The 22,501-nt window shown below is 46.7% G+C and overlaps 1 long non-coding RNA gene across 1 annotated transcript; it reads left to right on the top strand.

Moving 5' to 3' along the window:
• The first annotated feature begins 2,654 nt into the window (after window positions 1-2,654).
• On the top strand, window positions 2,655-15,954 carry LOC142571129 (uncharacterized). The gene is made up of 3 exons (XR_012825773.1): window positions 2,655-2,708; window positions 14,002-14,112; window positions 15,734-15,954. It is a non-coding gene; the product is annotated as an uncharacterized LOC142571129 (long non-coding RNA).
• Window positions 15,955-22,501: the final 6,547 nt, after the last annotated feature.

Below are 22,501 nucleotides of genomic sequence, written 5' to 3'. Positions count from 1 at the left end.
AGCGCCATCTAGCGTTAGCGGCTGGGTTCAATCTAGAATTCAACTGCGCTTGCGCGGCAAAATGAGCCCCAGCACCTTCACTTGGTCGAAACTGGCTCATTCTGAATAACGTAGATACAGCGCAACAATTGTAGTTGAAGGAAACACCAAAAAATAAGCCAGGTGCCTGCTCATCGCTTCTTTGTTCCAATCTCACCTTATGCGTTCGCTTCCCGTCACAAGGGCCTCGCTGCATGCCTGTGTGGCGTTAATATGGAGTTGCTAAAGCGGCCATTGCAGCGCCTTGCTGCCGTTCTGAGCTGAGAAGGCAAACAGACAACACGGCCGGTGAGCGTGGTGCGTATAGGAAAACGCGCGGTCACCCACTATCACTTGTGCTTGCTTGCCCAAAACACGGCGGCATGGCACTGCACTGGACGCCCGTGCCAATGTCATATAATCATAAAAGTGCGCATAATCAAAGCGCGCGCTGCGTATTACCCAGGGCAGCACATGAGTAGCTCGGCTCCGTGACAGCTTCGACGGAGGGATAGAACGGACACGCCACAGACAGCCGACGCTATCAACAGCTTTTAGAAACCTCTACAAGATACGCGAAGGAGTGGATAGAGAGACCGCACGTGCCTAAGGGGCTTTACGCGTGCCTAAACGCCCTTGCAGACCTCGACACAACTGGGGGAGAGAGAGAGAGAGCTTGAGCGTGCGCCGACGGACGAGTCGCCGCCTACATCAGTGGCCGCCGCCGAAAACGCGAGAAATGTCTAGAAGATTCCTACGCTTTGTTCGTGCTATAGGAGCATGATTCCATCAGACACTTCGCGAAACGCCCCGTGGAGCATACCCTGTTTGATTGTCGAGGGTATGCCGATGAGCGTGCGTTCTATGAACAATGCATGCGTTCGCTTAGTCAGAGACCTTTATCATCTCACTCTATCTTAAGATCTTTAGCCTGCCTCACACAAGAGAGGCGTGTGATGAACTTTTTATTCACATAATTAGAAAACATTGGTCAACTAACAAACTATAGTTCTCCTCTGTCTTCCTCATGTACCTTTTACGCAGCGAATTATGTCACCTCATTTTAGGACGGTGCATACACTGAAGGAATTTACCATAGCACGCTGTTGCCCATGAGTCAGAAAACTCAGTGTTTAGGCGCAAGACTTTAGTGGCTCATGAGTGTCCGGGCGCAGTCCATGGTGGACCGAGGAAAGCGGTATCACCGGCGAAGGGAGCAAGGAGAGGAGGCGCCATGCCAGTAGCGCTGTGCGAGTGGGTGCGTGGGAGAGCGACGACCTCGCAGCCATATGGCTGTGAATGCATCCCATGCTCACGGGATCGGCACTGTCCATTCGCAGAACAGTACAGACAACAGCAACAAAGGCAGTAATAGATAGGCTTTCGCCTATCGCAGCTTAGCTCAGCAAAGTAACCATAGATTTATTAAAAATTATTCCTTTTTTGAGCCTGTCTCTTTCTCTCCCCAACTCCCTTCCACATGCAGAGTAGCATGTCAGTGATGTCTGTACGCCGACTAAAATCTCTGCCTTTAATTAAAGCGTTCTCTCTCTCTCTCACTCTTGCAAAACGCCGGCGGAGGTGATAAAAGGACAGTGCTGGAATCCGAGGCGATCAGAACATTCGAGTGAATAGATGCGCCGTGTAGACCGACCATCTGCAGAAGACGGTGATTCCCAAACAAGCTAGCCGATGAGTTTTTGGAGCGTCTGCATTTCCGGAAGAAGTTCCTTCTTCGAGATTTGGCTAGACCTACGCCGAGGACGTCTGGCTCAAGACCAACAAGGTTGCAATACGAGTGGACACTTGGCGTTCCTACTGATTCTGTATTGTACCGGTGCTTAATAAATCTTAGTGCTTTGTGCTTAAAGTCTTAGTGCTTGGTAATTATTTTCCAGCTTTGTTGATACCCGCCTGAATTTCATTGTGATGTGCCTGGCCGAAGCTTGCGTGTGTGAATGTAAGTGCCTTATTTGAAATATAGATTTTGTTGAGTTTAGGCAACTCTGGGCTCTGACTCGGTTTTTGGACCACAACTTGCGTTCGCTGGCGCAGAAGGCCTCTTATTATTTGTCTGTGCTTCCGTGGGGTTATTTGCGGAGGCCGCTTTGTCTGCTTTGGAATTTGGCCCGGCGTTGGCACCTCGTCAACTCGGTATGTGACACGTATTAACGCCACATAGACGTGCAGCGCGGCCTTGGCGGCGAGAAGCGAACGCATAAGGTGGGAACTGGAACAAGGAAGCGATGAGCAGGCACCCGGCTCATTTTGCCACGCATGCGCTGCGGAGAGCTATATCGAACCCAGCGGCTCACGTTACACGGTGCTGCCTTTGCTCCGCAGACCGCGTGTTCTAGAAAAGGCTGCTCACATCTGTGCCGTATGAAGAGCCATTTTCTAGAAATATGTAAGGCAAGCGCCAAAACTGTAGTCAAATTTATAGTTTGTTGTCCTCCATTTATTTTATATTGTTGCAAAAATTAAGAAAGCAACAATATCCAACTGCTACATTAAACAGTTGTTACTGTTGAAATTCGGATTTTCCAGATGTAGTAAATGCTTGACATATTCTTGCAGTAACGTTCCTAAATAACCTATTCACAGGGAGCCTACGCTGTTTACAGCTACAATAAATTCAACGAAAACGAACGTTATTCATTACACTCCATTTGATATGGAAGATACCACAGGTAAAGTTTTTTCAGATTTTCCTCAGTGTATGCCTAACAGGGCTCGGCTGGCTGCTTTCAAAACAAAATATATAGATACAATAGATCTCTATGGTAATGTTAGATTTCCAAGAAAGTCAAGGACAGAGTAAAACTATAGAACATTCTAACATGCTGATGCTCACGGTGCAAATGAGCTCTGGAATGTGTCCATCCTAATTTTAGTTGGTTCAGCGGACTACTTTTACGCGGCTAAATACAAGTTTTGTAAATGAAGTGTAGGCCTGTGCGGCACACGCATTAGAGCCGCAGTGTAAGCTGGATCAGCGGCCCTGTAAGAGCTCCATTTCCTGCACCACGCACTAGAGGCCGTTCGCGGCAAGGTTTCTTTGCGTCGCTTTCAAGAGAACCAACTGATCTGTCCGCCCGGCGTTGAGGGCGAGCTGCGGCTGGTGGTCTCTCTCCAAAGCGGCCTGCTTAGCTTGACGTACCCTGGTTGCAGTCACGTGCGTAGCTGTAAAATTCGCTTCTTCAGCAGCGTTTCGTACCTTGCGAGGAGGCGTCACAGTGTGTACCAGAGGGTAAACACAGTCAGCGAGACTATGAGGCGCACAGGTCACATCCCTTGACGCCTGGCACGATGCGATGAAGCTCCTACATATGATCACACGTGGTGCAATACTACCCAAACGTGCCGTGGTTGCTCAGTGGCTATGGTTGGGCTGCTGAGCACGAGGTCGCGGGATCGAATCAAGGCCACGGCGGTTGCATTTTGATGGGGGCGAAATGCAAGAACACCCGTGTACTTACTTTCAGGTGCACGTTAAAGTACCCCAGGTGGTTGACATTTCCGGAGTCCCCCACTACGGCGTGCCTCATAATCAGAAAGCGGTTATGGCACGTAAAACGCCATAATTTTCTTTAATACTACCCAAGCACAATGCACAGTTCGCACGCATCGACGCGGCGCCCATCTCACGTTGCGTGACATGTGGCACGATACGGCGCTGCTGCTGCTGCTGATGATGATGATGATTTATTAGCACCCCCATTAAATAGGGCGGTGACAAATAGTCACCTGCTTGATATAATCAGCTATGTTATACATGTTTTCCATTCCAGCATACTTGTATACCTCTCGCTAATCTTGTTTTAGAGCGCAGCTCTTAACCAACCGTTCGTGCGTTTAGCGTTGGCGTCGTAACCGAGCGAACAAGCAGAGCGAAGGATGAAAGAGCGAAGGCGAAGCGCAGCTGGGATTGAAAAGCGAAGAGAGCGCCACGAGGAGGCTAGAGTGAAAGCATGAAGCGGGAAACGAAGGAGGGTATGACGAAAGTGCGAGAGGAAAAGTGTATTGCCGCTTTGCAGTGACGATGGCTACAAGATGACGCCAGTGTAGCGGGCGTCGTTTGTTCACCGCTGTTATGCGGCGAGCAAATTCAAAGATCCTATATAGGCGCATAGATAGCCAGACGTAGCGCGAGCACGCGCGCCAAACACACACGCTACGTCAGGTTGGCGAGAACAACAGCATATACATTTCGACAGACTGGCGCAGCCGAGGTAACCGGATACAGTCAACGCTTTCCAATGTGCCCGACATCGAGATGGCTCTTGTTCCATACGCGCGTTGGTCGCGCCGACTACGCCGACGCACATTGCACTTAACGATGCAAAATCATGCCCACGCTGCTTCATCGAGGTCGTGGGAAGCCGTTCAATGCGGCGCGCGGGTAGGAGGTCGTTCAGCGCAAGCTCTGAAAAGGCAAGCCGACGGCGCGGGTGTCGAAGTATAGAGAGGATAGCTTTTCAGCTGGGGCACCGCAAGCGGCGTAGCCTGCATAGCAACAAGCGACGCTTGCCTACGAGGCGAAAACTTCGGACTATAAACGCGCTTTATATGAGAACAAAGCGCTTGATATGCGGAGGTCTGTTTTCGGTGGCTACTGTGAATCGCGCCCACGTGTCACCCACACGCTATCCCAAGCGATCCCCTAAATAGAGCATTATAGCATAGAGTAATATTGGGGGCGAGCTCCGCCACTGGAAAAGCTAGCGCCGCCGTCGGCGTAATGTGACATGAGGGATCAAGTGAACACAGCGGCCGTGTCGGCTGCTTCGGAAGCGCTGAAGCAAGCTGAAAACGAAAGTTTAAAGTCCCACCTGCGCCGCGGTTCTGATTAAGTGGTGAGGCTTTACCGCCTTGGGCGTCTGCTTGACAGCATTTGAAAGTACTATAATAGATAGTGGCTGCCTTTGGAGGTGTGTAGGCTACTGCTCGATGCCGCAGTGCCGGACGTACGCAACGGAGCCCGGTGTGTCAGCTTTATTTACACGTAGCCGCAGGGCAAGGAGCTGCGTGAAGCTTGGCTGGCAAAACTTAGAACCGGCAGACAGCCATCGGCTACAACTCGGGTATGCTGGAATCACAGACGCGAGGAACATTTCTCTTACGGCGCCGGGACTGTGCGATGTTCGGTAAGTAGCAGAAGACGCGTACTGAGACGCTCGCCCGCACCCGCTGCCCGGCTAATGTAATGGCGGTTTGTTCTATGAACTTGTTGATGCTGGACACTGGCAAGTTTGCTCGAACGGAAAGGAAGCGGTAAGACGCACATTAAAAAAAAAGGGCACAGCATATGGTCATGTTTGTGTTATGAATTAATTCACTGGATTACGAAAAAGACGCCGAGAGAAATCGTACATTCAGACGACCGATAAACATACAGTGCGACGCAAATTGAGAAATAATCTCGAAATATCTAAGAATTTAGAAGACAAAAAAAGATTGAATCGACGCGACAGCACATCACAGTCGCCGTAGTCCACGCAACAATTGTTGCTAGTGTACTGTCAAATGCTCATATGCTGCGGCCTAAAGCTCAGGGCATGGTGCAAAAAAGCGCTCACAGCGAAAGCAAAACATTGTGCGCGGGCATCCATGCAGAGGCGCAGTCGGTCGCTGCGAACCAGGGCGATCGCTGGATTGAGTCTTCAGTCTGTTATGCCCCATTTGGTGATAGAGACAGCCCACTATATGAACAAATTTCATATAGTTGACTCTCAGCGTTTGGTTACTTTTCACGCAAGAAGCAGGTTTGAGAGACTCCATCGAGGCGATCGCACGCAGTGGCGTCCACTGTACGTTTTCGGTAAAGAGATAGCGTCTGTAAACGATTCTGCGCTTCCAGTTTGCCCAAGGTTATTAAATTGTCACGTGGAGTGACGTATGAAGAACACAGTAGCAATACTGTGAAAGACGAAACTAACTTTCATTGGGCGAACCTCTGCCCACAAAAACAGGCTACGCTTAAGGAACGGCGACAACGGCGAACACAGTCAGCGATCGTCAAAATCTCATCTGCGGGTCAAGCGTGTCGGCTTCTATAGATCAGTCGTCGAATGTTCCAGAGTAACCGCTGGGGCCCGCGTACCATCCACAAAGTTCTACATCATTCGCGTCGCGCAAACATGCAATCAGGATACACAAGGTTCGCTGACGACAGCGGATAGAAGCATCGATACCATTCTAGAAACTTCCGATACATGTAGATACGTCCTGCGCTGAGCGCTAACGTTTCTTAGACGTTAAAAGCGCTCACCCGTAAAAGATAAACGAGTCCACGTGTCGATTCCCCCCTCTCAAAAGGCATCGTCCCGATGCTACAAACATAACAGGAGAGTGAAAAAAAAGGTCACTTCTTAAACAAAGTAACAAAAAACAAAAAAAAAACAAAGTACAAGGTGCCACAATCTAAATAAATCCAAAGTTCAACGATGCGACGTCTCCAAAGTTCATTAGCGCTCGTCGAACGGCTTAAGTCGCACAACATGAACTACTTCAGGTCGTGAGCGGCGCCGCTGTGATAGCGAAATGCCGTCTGGCACGATAGTCGAGTGCGCCATTGCATCGGATGATCTTGTATGACCCCAAATATCGGCATTAAAGCTTCTCGCTCAGTCTTCGTCGGCGTAAAGGGGTCCAAGCCCAAACACGGTCCCCGGGCTGGCGACGTAGCATCGTCGATGTTTGTAGTGTCGGCTGTCGGTACTTGTTGGTTCTTGATCCGCAGGCGGGCGAGCTGTCGGGCTTCGGCGCGCTGGAGATAGGTGGCGACGTCAAGATTCTCTTCGTCGCAGACTTGCGGCAGCATGGCGTCTAGAGTAGTCGTCGGATTCCTGCCGTAAACCAGCCTGAACGCGTGATCGGTATTGTTTCTTGCACCGCCGTGTAGTAAGCAATGCTTACGTACGGCTGGACCGCGTCACACGTCTTGTGCTCGACGTCGACCTACATTGCTAGCATGTCGGCGAGGGTTCTAACGCGACAGCGTTAAGGAGCTCGTGTCGCAGAAAAGCCGGTGTCGTCGGCGTCGGCGGCGTTGGCCGTGAGCGATAAATCCCAGCAGGCACTTCATGAATAAAAAACAACTTGCAAGATGGGCTGGGTGGGAATCGAACCAGGGTCTCCTGAGTGTGAGACGGAGACGTTACCACTGAGCCACGAGTTCTTTTTTTTTTTTTCTTTATTGCCGACTTCAACACGTCAGTTTACAAAATCAGTCCGCGCGAAGAACACAACACGTATGCTAAAAATACGTCACCCTCACTTGGGGTTACGTGATGAGATTAAAATTCACGCATGTGTAGCAAAGCTTCCATTCTGTACCGCTTTGAAGCATCGAACTCGTGGCTCTCACTGAGCCACGAGTTCGATGCTTCAAAGCGGTACAAAAGCGCCTCTAGTGAACGCGGTGTTGCCTTAGAAACGAGGTGTTTCTGAGGCTCAGTCGTGCGTCGCTTGCTCAGGCGCACATTTCGTTGTCGCGCCGAACGCTGCGTTGCTCGACGCTCACCGCGTCCGATGCGGGGCGCGTAGTTGCTGCGCCGTAGCCCATTGTCTTACACCCCTTGGCGGGTCGACGGGAACGCTGTCGCATTCCACTCTTGAAGGCGAAGCTTAAGCGTCCTCCAATTTTTGTTCAGGCGCTGCGTGAGACCATTTGTCTCACGCAGCAGGAGAGGTGGTAGGCACCGATCCTGCTATGCCTTGTCAGGCTGTATTGCAGAATGGCTTGGGTGAGCTCTGCAATAAAGGCTCTTCCTCTGTCGGTGATGAAGACTTCTGGGGCATCATGTCGCAGAAGGATGTTCTTGACGAAAAATTTCGCCACTTCGGCTGCGCTTCGTTTCGGCTGAGCTTTAGTTTCAGCGAAGCGGGTGAGATAGCCCGTCGCCACGATGATCCACTTATTTACAGATGTTGACGTCGAAAACGGCCCAAGCAAATCCGTTCAGATCTGCTGAAATGGTCGGCAAGGAGGTTCGATCGGCTGTAGTAATCGTGCTGCCCTTCTGGCTGGTGTCTTGCGTCGCTGACGGTCTCGGCATGTCTCGACGTAACGGTCGACGTCGGTGCTCAGACGCTGCCAGTAATACCTTTCCTGTATCCTCCACAGCGTCCGGGAGAATCCGAGGTGCCCGAGGTTGGATCGTCATGTAGGGCGTGCAGTACTTCTCGACGCAGCGCTAACGGAACAACAAGACGGTAGTTGGCTCGAACTGGTGAGAAGTTCTTCACCAGCAGGTTGTTTTGTTGCGTGAACGAAGAGAAAGCGCGCTTAAATGCCCTAGGGACAACGTCGGTGTTCCCTTCCAAATACTTGACGAAGCCTCTTTAGCTCCGGGTCTGCTCGTTGCTGTTTAGTGAAATATTCCGCGCTTATCATTGGAAGGAAGGCGTCGTCGTCCTCCTCGTTGTCTTGTGGCGGGGGATCGATGGGAGCGCGTCATAGGCAGTCGGCGTCTGAGTGTTTTCGTCCGGACTTGTAGATTACCGTGACGTCATATTCTTGCAGACTGAGGCTCTACCGCGCGAGCCGGCCTGAAGGGTCCGTTAAGTTAGCTAGCCAACACAACGCGTGATGGTCGCTGACCACTTTGAATGGCCTGCCATATAGGTAAGAACGGAATTTTACTGTAGTTCAAATGATGGTCAAGCATTCCTTTTCAGTCGTAGAATAATTGCCTTCCGCTTTTGACAGCGAGCGGCAAGCATAAGATATCACCCGTTCCAGTCCGTCTTTCCTCAGGACAAGGACGGCACTGAGGACTAGGCTACTGACGTCATTGTGGATTTCGGTATCCGCGTCCTCGTCGCAGTGTGCAAGTACCAGCGGCGACTGCATGCATCGTTTGAGTTCGTGAAACGCGTCGGCCTGCGACGTTTCCCAATTGAACTCAACATCACATTTCGTTTGATGTGTTTGGTTAGGCGATGCGTGAAAATTTATTCCCAAAGCGCCTATAGTAGGCAAAGATGCCAAAGAATCTACGCAGTGCTCTCTTGTCGATGTGCTGCGGCAAGTTTACGACGGCAGCTGTCTTCTGCGGGTCGGGGCGGACTCCAGATTGGCTGATGACGTGGCCTAGAAACTGAAGCTTATCGTAAGCAAAGCGGCACTTTTCCGGGTTCACAGTAAGCCCTGATTATTTGATTGCCTCTAGTACTGTCGCAAGCCGCCTAAGGTGATCGTCGAAATTTCCCGCGAAGATGACGACGTCATGCAAGTAAACAAGACAGGTTTGCCACTTCAATCCCGCTAAAACCATGTTCATCACGAGCTGGAACGTTGCAGGCGCCAACCACAGTACAAATGGCATAACCTTGAACTCATAAAGGCCGTCTGGCGTTATGAAGGCGGTCTTTTCGCGATCCCTCTCATGGACATCTATTTGTCAGTAGCCAGACTCCCCCTCCCTTTCTTTCCAACTTAGTTCCGTTGCACCCTTCCCTAACATAATTCTCGATAACTGGCGGCTCTTCTGAGTCTCTAAGGTGCGTTTCTGTAACCGCATACACCCCTATTTTTTCGCTATTTAACTGCTCCTCCATCTCTGCCCCCTTTTACTTTCTTCTGCCGCCCTGCATGTTTATGTAGCCAATTGCATGGCGAACTCTCTTGCTTTCCTCCTTTTTCTGTTATCGACGATGATGCTCTTCTGATTCTCCTATGGGAACTTCTTCATTACTATCTACTCTGGCCTCCTGAGCGCCCGCGGGCCCCCTAAAAAGCAACAGCGCGACCACCAAGTCACCAGCCCAATTCTCGTGCCAACCTGCAATTGAAGTGGATTCCGTCTGGCTTAAAACCACCACATCTTCTCACTTCCCCGTTTACTTCGTCAACCTCGAAGCCTTCCTCTCGGCTCATTCGCCATATCTCCTTTTTAGCAGCCACTACGGCTATTCGTACGTAACTGTCACGGACAGGCACCTCGGTACCGTGGACACTACGATCTGCACCTGAGGGGATAGCTTGCGCAAGTCGTCCACCCCCTTCGCCAAGCGCTGGCCTAGTCCCGTCCCTATCCTGTTAAGGACGTCACTTAGGCCACCTGCTACTATGACAAGGCTGCGCACGTGGGCATTTTCCGCTAGCTTTTCTTTTGCTCGCTCTATTACAGAACCCAATGTCCGCCCTGGAAATGTCCCTACCGCCACTCTTGTATCGCCTTTCACCCTCTCCCAAATTGTTTTTGAGCACCCACCCAGGCTTGAATCGCCGGCGATAAGATAATCACCCATTCACGCTCTTCTACCTCTGCCTGCTTCCCTTAGTCCTTTTCCGCGTGATTCGGACTCTACAAGGGGCATTGTCCCCTGGGCTCCTGCTTTTCCACGTGGCGGCCTCAAGGTAGGTGCCGCTCTTTCCAGCAAACTCTTCATCACGTTGCACGCATTCCACGTACTTTCCTGACACTCCCTCGCCTGTCGCACCGGGGGTCTGCGTTCCATTGTCACACACATTCTCGTTCACAGTAGCGGCCCTGTTCAGCGTTTCCTAGGCTGCTTCAAGTCTCTTTTCAACTACCTTTCGTGCATCAGGCTCCCTGTTTAGAAACAGAAAGTGGATTTAAAGTGTCGCGTGGCTGCCAATCCGGCAACTATACTGGCCCCAAAATACTGGCACACAATTTTTCTTTGTTGCGCATCACGGAGGCACGGAAAAATCACGGGGGCCATGGTTCAAACTGACGCATTATCCGGATATGGGCATGGCGGCTGTTCAAGTTATCCGGCAAATTTGCATGAAAACTGTAGGGACCACCGAAAACCTTCGAATTACGCGGGATTTCGAATAAACCGATTTCAAATTAACGAGGTTTTACTATTTACTAGGGTAATCGCAAATAGAATTAGGAACACCTTAGACTTCTGTCAACCAAAGGACCAGGCAGGATTCCGTAAAGGCTACTCAACAATAGACGATATTTACACTATCAATCAGGTAATAGAAAAATGTGCAAAATATAACCAACCCTTACATATGGGTTTCATTGATTACGAGAAAGCGTTTGATTTAGTCGAAACCTCAGCAGTCATGGAGGCATTGCGGAATCAGGGTGTAGAGGAACCGTGTGTAAAAATACTGAAAGATATCTATAGCGGCTCCACAGCCACCGTAGTCCTCCATAAAGAAAGCAACAAAATCCCCAAAAAGAAAGGCGTCACGAAGGGAGATACGATCGCTCCAATGCTATTCACAGCGTGTTTACAGGAGGTATTCAGACACGTGGATTGGGAAGAATCGGGAATAAGAGGTAATTGTGAATAACTTAGGAATTTGCGATTCACTCACGATGTTGCCTTTCTTAGCAACTCAGGGGACCAATTGCAATGCGTGCTCACTGACCTGGAGAGGCAAAGCAGAAGGGTGGGTCTAAAAATTATTCTGCAGAAAACTAAACTAATGTTTAGCAGTCTCGGAAGAGAACAGCCGTTTACGATAGGTAGCGAGGCACTGGAAGTGGTAAGGGAATACATCAACTTAGGGCAGGTAGTGACCGCGAATCGGGATGATGAGACTGAAATAAGCAGAAGAATAAGAATGGGCTGGGGTGCGTTTGACAGGCATTCTCAGACCATGAACAGCAGGTTGGCATTATCCCTCAAGAAAAAAAAGTTTATAACAGCTCTGTCTTACCAGTACTCATGATCAGGGCAGACACCTGGAGGCTTACAAAAAGGATTCTACTAAAGTTGAGGACGACGCAATGGGCTATGAAAAGAAGAATGATGGGTGTAACGTTAAGAGATAAGAAAAGAGCTGATTGGGTGAGGTAAAAAACACGAATAATGACATCTTAGTTGAAATCAAGAAAAAGAAATGGGGCATGGGCAGGATATGTAATGAGGAGGGAAGATAACCGATGGTCATTAAGGGTAACAGACTGGATTTAAAGGGAATGGAAGCGTACCAGGGGGCGGGAGAATGTTCCGTGGGAGGATGAGATTAAGGAGTTTGCAGGGACAACATGGCCAGAATTAGTACATGACTGGGGTAGTTGGAGAAGTATGGGAAAGGCCTTTGCCCTGCAGTGGGGGTAACCAGGCTGATGATGATGATGATAATGATGATGATGATTCGACGCCTTCTAGCCATTAGCCTTCGGCTATTGTTCAAAAGTTTTCCGGTTGCATCCAATTCACCTGCCTGTCACACGAAGTCACAAAACCGCAAGAACTCTCCGCGTCAAAGTGACGTGTACACGTTTAAGATGCATTAATATGCCCAGCAAAACTGAATTTTCTTCTGGATAGCCGCAGGCTGCCCCGCTCGAAACGAATAAAAGGTGGCTGCGGCCGATCGCTCAGGCACTGGCTACTCGCACCTGTCGGAGAGCATGGGTTTATTTGCGTGCAATAAATGTTTTTGCATGGACACGTAACGTTTTAGAGCACTTTCGGCACGTTTACGACCTCGTTTTTCAAACTCTTGTTTACTGTGGATCCGTTTTAGCATCAATCTTATGCTTCCATCGCATGCCGCTGCGCTTGTCGACGAGCCACCGGAAGCTAAATAAGGGAAAGCGGACCAATTGCAAACACCGGCACCACCCTCTTCATCCGGTTATCGATTTTCAGTTCAGTGTCTTGTCCCTACCAAATTCCTCTCCACTTGAGCGTGCTCCTCGCCTCTTGTCAGGCAATTAGATAAGACAAACCGCTCAGTGTAGGCAATTATTATTAGGTGACAGCAACACAGACATGGAAGATAGGAATGAAGCAAAGAAAGATGAAAGGAAGAGCAACAGGACAAATCTAAAGAATAAAGTAGAACACAGTACAGATTACACATGGTAGGCAATGTTATTTGGATTTCAATCAAACAAAAGTGGCCTCCTATGAACGAGGAGAGTGTTTGATTGGTCTTTTCAGACAACCCTGCTAGTGACAACGCGATCCTTGCGTCAGCAATTACGCAAATTTGATATCAGGAGATTGGAATAGAAACATATTGGAATAGTTTTACCTTATAAGGCCCCTGATGTTATATTTGGTTATTCACTTTTGTAATCGAGAGTTTCCGGGTAACAGTAAGATATCCCAGGTCAGCATTATAGACGGTCGACATAACAACGCTGAAGCCTTCCATGTATGTAGAAGGGTGTTTTATAGGAGCTCGGCCTATCACTGTATAACCTGCTGGCTTGTTTTTCAGCCAACACCAGGGGCCTGCGCTTGCGTACCGGCTGCTTTGTCGTGTAGCCGAGCAGAAGGCCGTCTCATTGCCTTCCCTTATTTCCTTCCTGTTTGCCTCCAACTAAACCAAATCATCTATTATACTGAATAGAATGAGTACTGGAAGATACCGTGGCATTGGTGGTGCTACACAAACATATAAGTGTCTTAGTGTTTGGAAAACTGGTGATAAGCATACAGGCAAAATAAAAATGGACGCATGCTTTAACAAGTTAGTTCTGCGGCGATACATCCCCTCCTTTTCTCTGAATATCTATGTCAATCGGCAGCAAATTAGATGAAAAATATTTGGACACAGATATCGTGTCATCATGTACACAACAATTGCATGGGCCTTTGGAGTACATGGTACGTTGGCACCGTATAAGTAAAGCACATCACATCAAATATACCGAAGTGGTCAAAATTATTCTGGAGTCCAACACTACAAGGGGCCTCATAACTAGATGGTGGCTTTGCACGTAAAGCCCCTGAGTTCATTTTGTATGCAAAAGACACGCAGTTGTTATTGCCCTCTCTTCTAATTTCTCGTCAGCCAAAAATGATTGTGTTCCTTTTTATATTTTCAAATCGCAGTGCGAAGTAACAAGATAACGCAGGTTGAACAAACATTATTCAGGCGACACTGAGTCGGCAACGAGCTCCAAAAACAATTCGTTTAGTTCATTTTTAATCCTCTAAGCTTAATAAAACGTATACCTAGTACGTACCCAAGCCGGCACGCATACTCGCAGGATGTACTTATATTAAAATTTATGATTCTTCAAGGCACAGTGTCCGTATACTACAGAATCCTTTACTACTACGACGGCGAATGTTACATCGCTCAAATGATACAAAACGAAAATGAAGTAACTTTTGACTATGGAATAAGACGCGGTGAGTACATCTTTCTTTGTACTGGAAGCCCTTGATAAAACCTGCAAACATGCCGCTGTGTCTTCATAACAATTTTTATTTCTCAACGCTACGGTGATACATTTTACGCTAATGGAAACTATATTGAAGGAAGCAGAATGCTGACTTGAGTGTTCTAGAATGCGATTGATTTGGGAATTTGCTAAAGCAGCTCCGTGTAATTGAAAAATTGACCAAGGGCGCTGCGAGCGAATAGGTTTGAGAGGGAAGCGCCTTCTGGGCATCTCCAGCGTGTGTTGAGTGCGGGTGCCAAGATCGATTGTGCTCTTATCCTTTAAAAATGCCAAGGCTCACTTTTTGGCTGCCTTTAAAATGAGGGGCAGAAATAGCGCACGTTAAGCGGAGGACACCTCCCTGTGGCTACCCTGTACTGGGGAATGTGGTGAACGAAAGGGGGCACGAAAGATGAGTAGAAATGGAAGCAAGAATGCACAGTATAAAACTATGTGCATGCACTGCCAGCAAATCTGAGACGATACCACATAGTCATACAGAGACACCAAGAATTCAAGGTGTCGAACTTGTCATAAAATTCAGATGTATTTGAAGCATGACTTTCTCTGATTAGCATACATCTGCCAAGGTTTTTATTGGTGTCACAGCTCTTCACTCCACAGTTATGCACTGCCGTCAGACATGAGAAGCACAGGGGTGGTGCTCTGGACGACGACATATGCAACCATATTATCGAACTCACCATCTTGTCAATTCTCATGGGCCCGCAGGGCTGGTAAGACTTGTCTGATTGGTGCAAACTGGCGCAATAACTGTCCAATGTGGCTGAATTCACCAATACACCAAAAAGAACCTTAGGAGCACACATTTATTGTCGTGTCGTCAACTACGTTGATATTTTGGCGCCTTTTACTGGTTTTGTGTTGCGCATCTGTGATGGCAGTTATTTCCATATTTTAAACAATGAACCTCTTCACACATCAAGATTACTCAGGTCACACAGACAACAAACCACTTGCGCTCGAGTTGCTGCGTGATGCTGCGATCTGCCCTCCACGTAGTGTTGCCTGTCTCCGAAGCCGGAAGGCGGCTGCGCAAATACACATAGAAATCCGAAAATGGCAGTGGGCAGATCCAGCACCTAGTTCCTCAACCTGTATTTCAGCATTCCCAATCTGTAACATGCTTTGTATTCTAGACAGACTGCATGTGTTTTTCTCCTTTCTCTTTGAACCTGCACGTGCATTACGGTGGGTTAGTGTATTATCGCGCTGAGACATGTTATGACATTAGCGGAATACCAATGCTGTAGCGCTAGGGGACAAGATATTGCGGAGCTACGCCGTCTCGAAAGAAAAGTAAGTTATTCACGTACTTTGCTTTCGGCTGCAATATTGGAGAGAATTACGCTCGACATATATACGCGCTAACCTAATGCGACACTTGCCAATAAGTAATGTTATTTTGACATAGTGCGTAAAAAGACTAACTAAAATTATTTGTTTTTGGGGGTATTCAACACGAGTCTCTTATTTTTCTTTTATACTTGCTAACATCCAAAAGTCGGCACAAAGAAAGTTGTATGCAATTGATGAATTGCAGGTCAATGCTCTTCCTTTTGCTTCAGATTGTGAGCTTTGGGTGATAAAAGAAGACATTATCTCACCCAGTCAAAATCACATAACGCGGAAGGCAAGCAAGTGCAAGCATTTATTTGAGCGGATTTGTTACGCTGGCACGTCTGTTTATTCGCATGAGCGATGCAGGAAGCATGAGACGTAAATATTTTATAAACGGATGCTCTCATTATACCGGTCATCTGATTACTTGAATGTAAAAGAAGCAAGAGTAACAATAAAAGACGAAAATTTTCTTCACGTTTGTTGTTCTTGTTTCCTAAAAATTCCCGCAAGAACCTTTATTACGCGTTAGAATCTTGTGATGCAGAAAACATGTGACGAACGTCCTAATCATCACAGTGGTAAATTGAGAGAGATGGAGAGAGATAGCAAAGATAGGAAAGGCAGGGAGGTCAACCAGACAAGCGTCCGGTTAGCTATCCTACACTGGGGCAAGAGAAAGAGGGAACAGAAAGCAGAAAGCGGGATAGACGTTGCAATGTGTGTGCACACAGCAACGCGCCTGGAAATCAGTCAAGTCCAAGCAAGTGCACTGCCGATGCGTTAGGCTGCCGTTACACTGCTGCCTGAAGCTAATCATCATAATTTATTGTCCCTTAAGGACCCCTTTCAGGGTATTACATAAGCGGTGGTGCTCCCCATAGCTGGTGATGCACGCTAAGTTCACCAGTGAACACCGATCAGCCGGTGGCCGTCAGCTGTACGTTGCAGTGCGTGGCAGTACATTGTTAAGCTAAGACCCAGCCTTTTTGACTTCAGTGCGAATGGAAGGACGCGGGTGAGCCATGGTGTTTACTCAGGTGTTGCAAGTACTGAATTGAGATCATCCAGCACTTGGATTGCACTTCGCGCTGACGGCGTATGCAGGTTACTCAAGAGAATTTGAAAAGTATTCATCAGAGACCGGAGCATCATAACCACTTGCCGGACTTCGGACAATTTGTCAGGAACCTGCGTTGTGCACTATTAGCCACGAGAAGGAACTACAGGGGCGCCGCGAGCGCCGCGAGCGTGACGTCAGGGCACGGACTCGCGCCTGTCGTGTGCTACATTTCGGTCGTTGTCCGGGCGCTTTCTGCGGTGTTTTCGTTTGTTCGCCCTCGTTCTCTCTGCTTGTGTACTTGTGGTGGTAGTCTCAAATATATTTTTACCACGTCTTCCTTTGCGAGCATTTATTCAAAGAGCTAATTTCTTATACAACAATGCAGCTCTCAAACGCAACGCTACGGTGCCAGCCGAAGAAGCGCAAAAGAGCCCATGGCGGGTTTTTCATGCGCGGATGGATTATCGCACAAACATAGCATGCAGGAATCCAGTTAAGATACCAAACCTGCCGCGGTGCGACAAGTATGACACAAACGCTAGCTATATATGACTTCTACAACAGTTACGTTGATTTGAATCCGCTAAAACAGGTTTGCTCACGACGATTAGTTCATGGTATAATATTGAATTTCTGCATTTCTTCACAGAAATGCTCGGCAGTAACACGGGGACTTAACTAATACTGGAGTTTAGATTCTACAAGCACCACTTGCTTCTTTAACTGCTTGTGAACATTAGGCGGTTCTTCCCGTGTTTATGTTAAGCGGCGGAAATCGGAAGTAAAGTTAATGAAGGCTTACAGCTATTTAAAGAATACAAATAGGAATGTACCAATATACATTTCTTTTTCCGTGATACAAGTTCAACTCACTTGAGAAATTTACTGCTGCTTGTTGCTTGAGGAATATACATGACGAATCTGTTTCGCGAACTGACACAGGCCGCTCGGCCCAATTTTTTTAGTGAAGTATGCCTGTTGGACCGCATGGCTGCAGCCAAAAAGAAGGCGAAGCGTCAATCATTAGTAGTATGGGACACATTGAATATATCGAAATTCCCCGGTGGAAGGTCAGAAATCAAGTGAAAGTATGTGCAAGACTTGTGGTGCTTTCTTTATGAATGCTTGCGATTGCATTGGAACAAACTTTATTTAGCCTGCGATTGGGTAAGGTTCTCTTTTATGTACCGACGAAGCGAATAGTTATCCCTTTGTATAATTAAAAAACGCTGGATCGAGACACGGTGATACAGAAGGTGCTTGAATTTTCCTTTTCTAAGCAATCTAAGCTGCGCTGTAGTAGCTCCAGAATACTTTAGCCTTTCCAGTTGGTGCTGTAAAAAAATGCTTTATGGTTTCAATTCGAAGTTGTAGTGAACTGATGGATTTCGCGAACATAGCGTGCCTCGCCATACCGACAGTCGATTGCTAACGTTACGTGATCAGGGGTGTGCCATTTTGTCGATAAAGGCTACTCAGGGCCACTGTGAAACATTTCATCACCTTCAATTGATTCGCTCTCTATATTAACAACGAAACTTTTCTCTCAGGTGATTGCTACTATAGTGTTTGTGAATTAACTATGTAAATACACTCTTAGCACGGTAACGTTTAAGTTTACCTTTATTTGCAAGTAACCTATAACGTAAAGGTTACGAGGTTACTAAACCAACTCGATATTAGTGTTTTTATTAATTTCAGTCGCGGCTAGATGTTACATGTGTCGACGTATGCTACATTGAATGATACTTCAACGCCAAATGTCTCGTAAACTTTAAAAAAATTAAATTATGGGGTTTTGCGTGCCAAAACCACTTTCTGATTATGAGGCACGCCGTAGTGGAGGACTCCGGAAATTTGGACCACCTGGGGTTCTTTACCGTGCGCCTAAATCTAAGTACACGGGTGTCTCGTAACCTTTAGATTGTAACTTATACAAAGAAAGTTGTAATTCGTGGCTCAGGGGACCTATTGTATGGATTGGAAGTTTGCTGATTATTGTGCCGCGTTGGCGATCCTGATATGATATTTTCAGCCAGGACTAACGTGTAAAATATGGTGTGCGGCCGCGGGACAGAGTCAGGTTGGGCGAAACTAAGATGTTATTGGTGCCAGTCGGAATGTTTGTTTTGGCAATCTAAAAAAAAGCTTAAATCTTGCACGAGCGCATGCTCAAGTCAACCGGCAGTAATTCAGTGACCACTTTTATACACTGCATACGTGTCATTATAATGTAAAAGCAAGCCACAGAAACATTAAACGTACGTCGGAGAATATTGTGGCGAACGATGCTGTGGCATAAATTGCAACTATGGTTCAGTGTGCTTGAAAGCCTACCGCTACCACTGCACGCATTTTATGCTGTGGTATAAAACCTGCCTGCAGGAAAACTAAACGCAGATTCATTATGCTGATTGAATGTACATTTGTACCCAAGAATTTTTTTTTTATTTGAGCATCAACGCTTCCTTTAGTCGCGTTTGTAGTCTTCTCCTGAAACACGACGCTCTTTGACAGCAGGACGCACATTCAAGGGTGCACGCGGGCGCACGTTCGAATACTGTAAAAGCTCGACGACAGACAGAATGGAAGCGTCGAGCAGGCGCAATAACTATTCTGTGGGGTGAAAAATGTTTTCTACACTGCAACAGAATGTAATATGCCGCTGTGTTTCTTTAATTTTTGTCCTTTCTAACGCATAATAGGAAGTGGTTCCTAAACTGCAGCAAATTCTGGGTTCCTTATAGAGAACGCCAGACACGCATCGCTTTTGCTCGCTCGCTAACACGCGATAATGACGCCGCTACATTCACATGGCATTGGGCGACAGCCGCTCCAGTGAGGTCTCGTAGAGAGATGAACGGGCAGTCACGGAATGAGGCCACAATGGCGGCCGGCCAAGTGAGTAGAGAGAAGATATACAACTACAAACGAACAGCAACATATTTAAACTATAGAATATTAGAATCTTGATATACTGTTATGTGACAGTTTGGCGGAACTGTAGCTTGATTATTGTTTTTTATTTGCGCGCTGTAGATGGACGCCATAATTGAACCCGCTTCAGCTGCTGCAGCCAAACGCGCGCGCAGTCATATCTCCTCTGCGTTGTGTAGCTCTGGAGAAGCATGCCGGGAAGAGTATCGCCTGGCGGTCTTTTTGTAATGGTCGTGTCACGCTTTGTTTCATCGCTTTAACCTCACTTAAACGCTTTCCGATTTCGTGATGTTCGCTTACCAAGCGTGTTGTGTGTCTGAGTCACTTGTGACGAGTGGTACAGTTACCAAAAAGACTCCTAAAGGAGCGCGAGCCGCTGAAAAGAAGCACTGCCGCCGTGGAGCAGCGACTTATTGGCGCGCTTCGTGGCACTGGCCGCTGCAAGGAGCCGCATTGGCGATGAAATATGGTAAAAGTTCTTTGCTTACGCGAGAGTGGTGAGCATCGCTTATGCTGTGACTGCTGTAAAGAATACTGAAGACAGCAATAAACGTGGCCCACGTAAGCAATGCCTCTTGTTCAATTATTTATTTGCTGGTGTGTGTGTGTCGTATATTTCACTGTCAATTCATGCTCATGCTTACGCTACTGAGTTTTATTGAAGCGCACTACTCGCTCGCTTCATAAAGACGTTTTTTTTTAAATCTCTGTGAGTCACTGTGTTGGTTATTCTTAAAGTTCGAGTACATGTTGCACTTTTGTGCGTACGCACAGCATTAGACCTCATGCATGGAACTGATGTTGTGTGGTAATATGAGGTGCGATCTTGTACGCGTTCCAAAATAGAACGGAGGCGGTCCGTTCCACCGAGCCGCACACGATTGGTCAATTTGAACCATGACGAACGCCATGACGTCAATTGTGACGTGATATCCGCTGTGAATGAGTCCGTGTCGTCTGCTATTGGAAGAACGCAACGGAACGGGCCGCCTCCGTTCGATTTTGGAAAGCGGGAAAGATCGCACCCATGGTCATATGTTTACCAATGAATTCTAAACTATCCTTAATTAAATAATAATAATTGCAGTAGTTCATTTCGTGATCACTTGATATCGCCTTTTTGCTGTGAAGCTGTCACATTCTTCCGGTGTTGTTTTTTGTACTGAAGAGTACGAACTGACTTGGAAATTAATTTGCATGATTAGTTTGAATTGACTAATATTTTTTTTTTAATATTTAACTTTGAATTTTTATTGTTACCAAAATATCCTAGATACAACATACATAAATTTTCCGTGTTGATGTATATGATCTGTGGTCATATTTTATCTGTTTGTGGTTAACTTATGCATCTTTCATTACATGTCGATAGCTGTTTGCAGTGCGACTTAAACACGTAAATATAATAGTTTAAGATTCCGTTCTTATAGGCTCCACTGGAGATCGGAGAATTAACAACTGACATACTGGCCGCAAACAGACATGATTGTGCTCTCAACAGGGTTGAGATCGTCTTCCTTATAATAGTATAAAACATATGTATTTCTATTTAGACATATTGTACACGAACCTTTAACATTTATGCCTTTGTATCATTCCTGGTGCTGCTGTAGAAATAAATGTCTTCTGGCACGCAGTGCTGTGCTCGAAAGTTTTTTTCATCATTGCTTCATGGCCATGAAGAAAAAAAAAGAGAGCAACCTTGAGCTCCCAAACTGTCCGCGTACAAACGAACTGTTCGTACGCGGACAGTCCATGTGACACTCACATGTCACAGTTCATGTGACACTAACAGGACACCTATGGTATCTATGGATGCCATAGGTGTCCTGTTAGTATCACATGGCCTTCTGTGATCCTGATACATTATCGCAGTAAAACACAGCGAAAAGCTTCTATAAAGCTTACACGATAGCCTGTTTAACAAGATCAGCGTGCTTCAAAGTAGACTTTGAAAGTGGATACTTCTGGTGCCAGCAATAAAAATGTACATCACAACGTGATCAAACGCAGCAGCCTTGATTTTCTATTTGCAATATGAGCATTTACTTTAAATACGTACAAATGTTAACTAGTGAGCTATACATTATTTAAGGTGATACTTGATATTTGTGGTGGTGTGTGTGTTGTATCATACAAGTACCACAATTGAAGTGTGAAGATCTTACTATTTTACACTGCTAGACATTAGTCAGCATGTTTGAAATATTCGTCTGGTATATTTGCTAAAATTTTAGTATCAGCTCACATGTATGCAAGCATTGCTTGTACTACTTGCATGAACATGTATAGACGTGTAATTTAAACATGCGTTCTTAATTTTATTCTTGCTCAATTGCAGCATGAAAGGCTGCTTTGTCTCTCCCTCCCAATTTCCCTATAATATTGACTTGGAAGCACTGTACATGGCTCTATGGTAGTGCTTCTTTTTCAGAAGTTACCCATACTCAAACATTTATAATCTTGCATTTTTGCATTTGCTGTATTGCATTTGGAGTGTCTTTGGAACCATATTCTTAATGTACACCAGGGTACGCAACAGTACTTTTGCGGTCTTCAAAGGTGATATAAAAACAATTGTCCCATTCCTGTTGTTCTGCCTGTAACATCATGGTGCAGTTCAAATTTTCCTCGTTTTCTTGTTTGCTAACCTCAGTGCAAACTTATGCAGGCAGTTAACAGAATTTCACTGATGTCATCTATAGCTCATCGAGTATTATGATGCAAATGTTACTACTTTTGAGAGATACTTAAGGAAAAAATGCTTCCTCCAGTGCTAACACTGACACGTATAGAGCTTTCATTTCAAAATTTGTTTTTAGTGTTATCTTTGTTGAGCCTACGTCTCAACAAAGATAACAAATGCCAATTTACATTTATATTGGCTGGGAAGCATGCATGGCCTTATGGTCCCGTTTTCTTTTTTACGTGTCACCTTAGCCGAAACACTGTATATTTTTTTGCAGTTGCTACATTGCATTGGGAGCGTCTTTAT

Source organism: Dermacentor variabilis, chromosome 2, assembly GCF_050947875.1.
Source record: "Dermacentor variabilis isolate Ectoservices chromosome 2, ASM5094787v1, whole genome shotgun sequence".
In the NCBI taxonomy this organism is placed as follows: domain Eukaryota; kingdom Metazoa; phylum Arthropoda; class Arachnida; order Ixodida; family Ixodidae; genus Dermacentor; species Dermacentor variabilis.
This window is presented reverse-complemented; position numbering and strand designations above follow the sequence as displayed.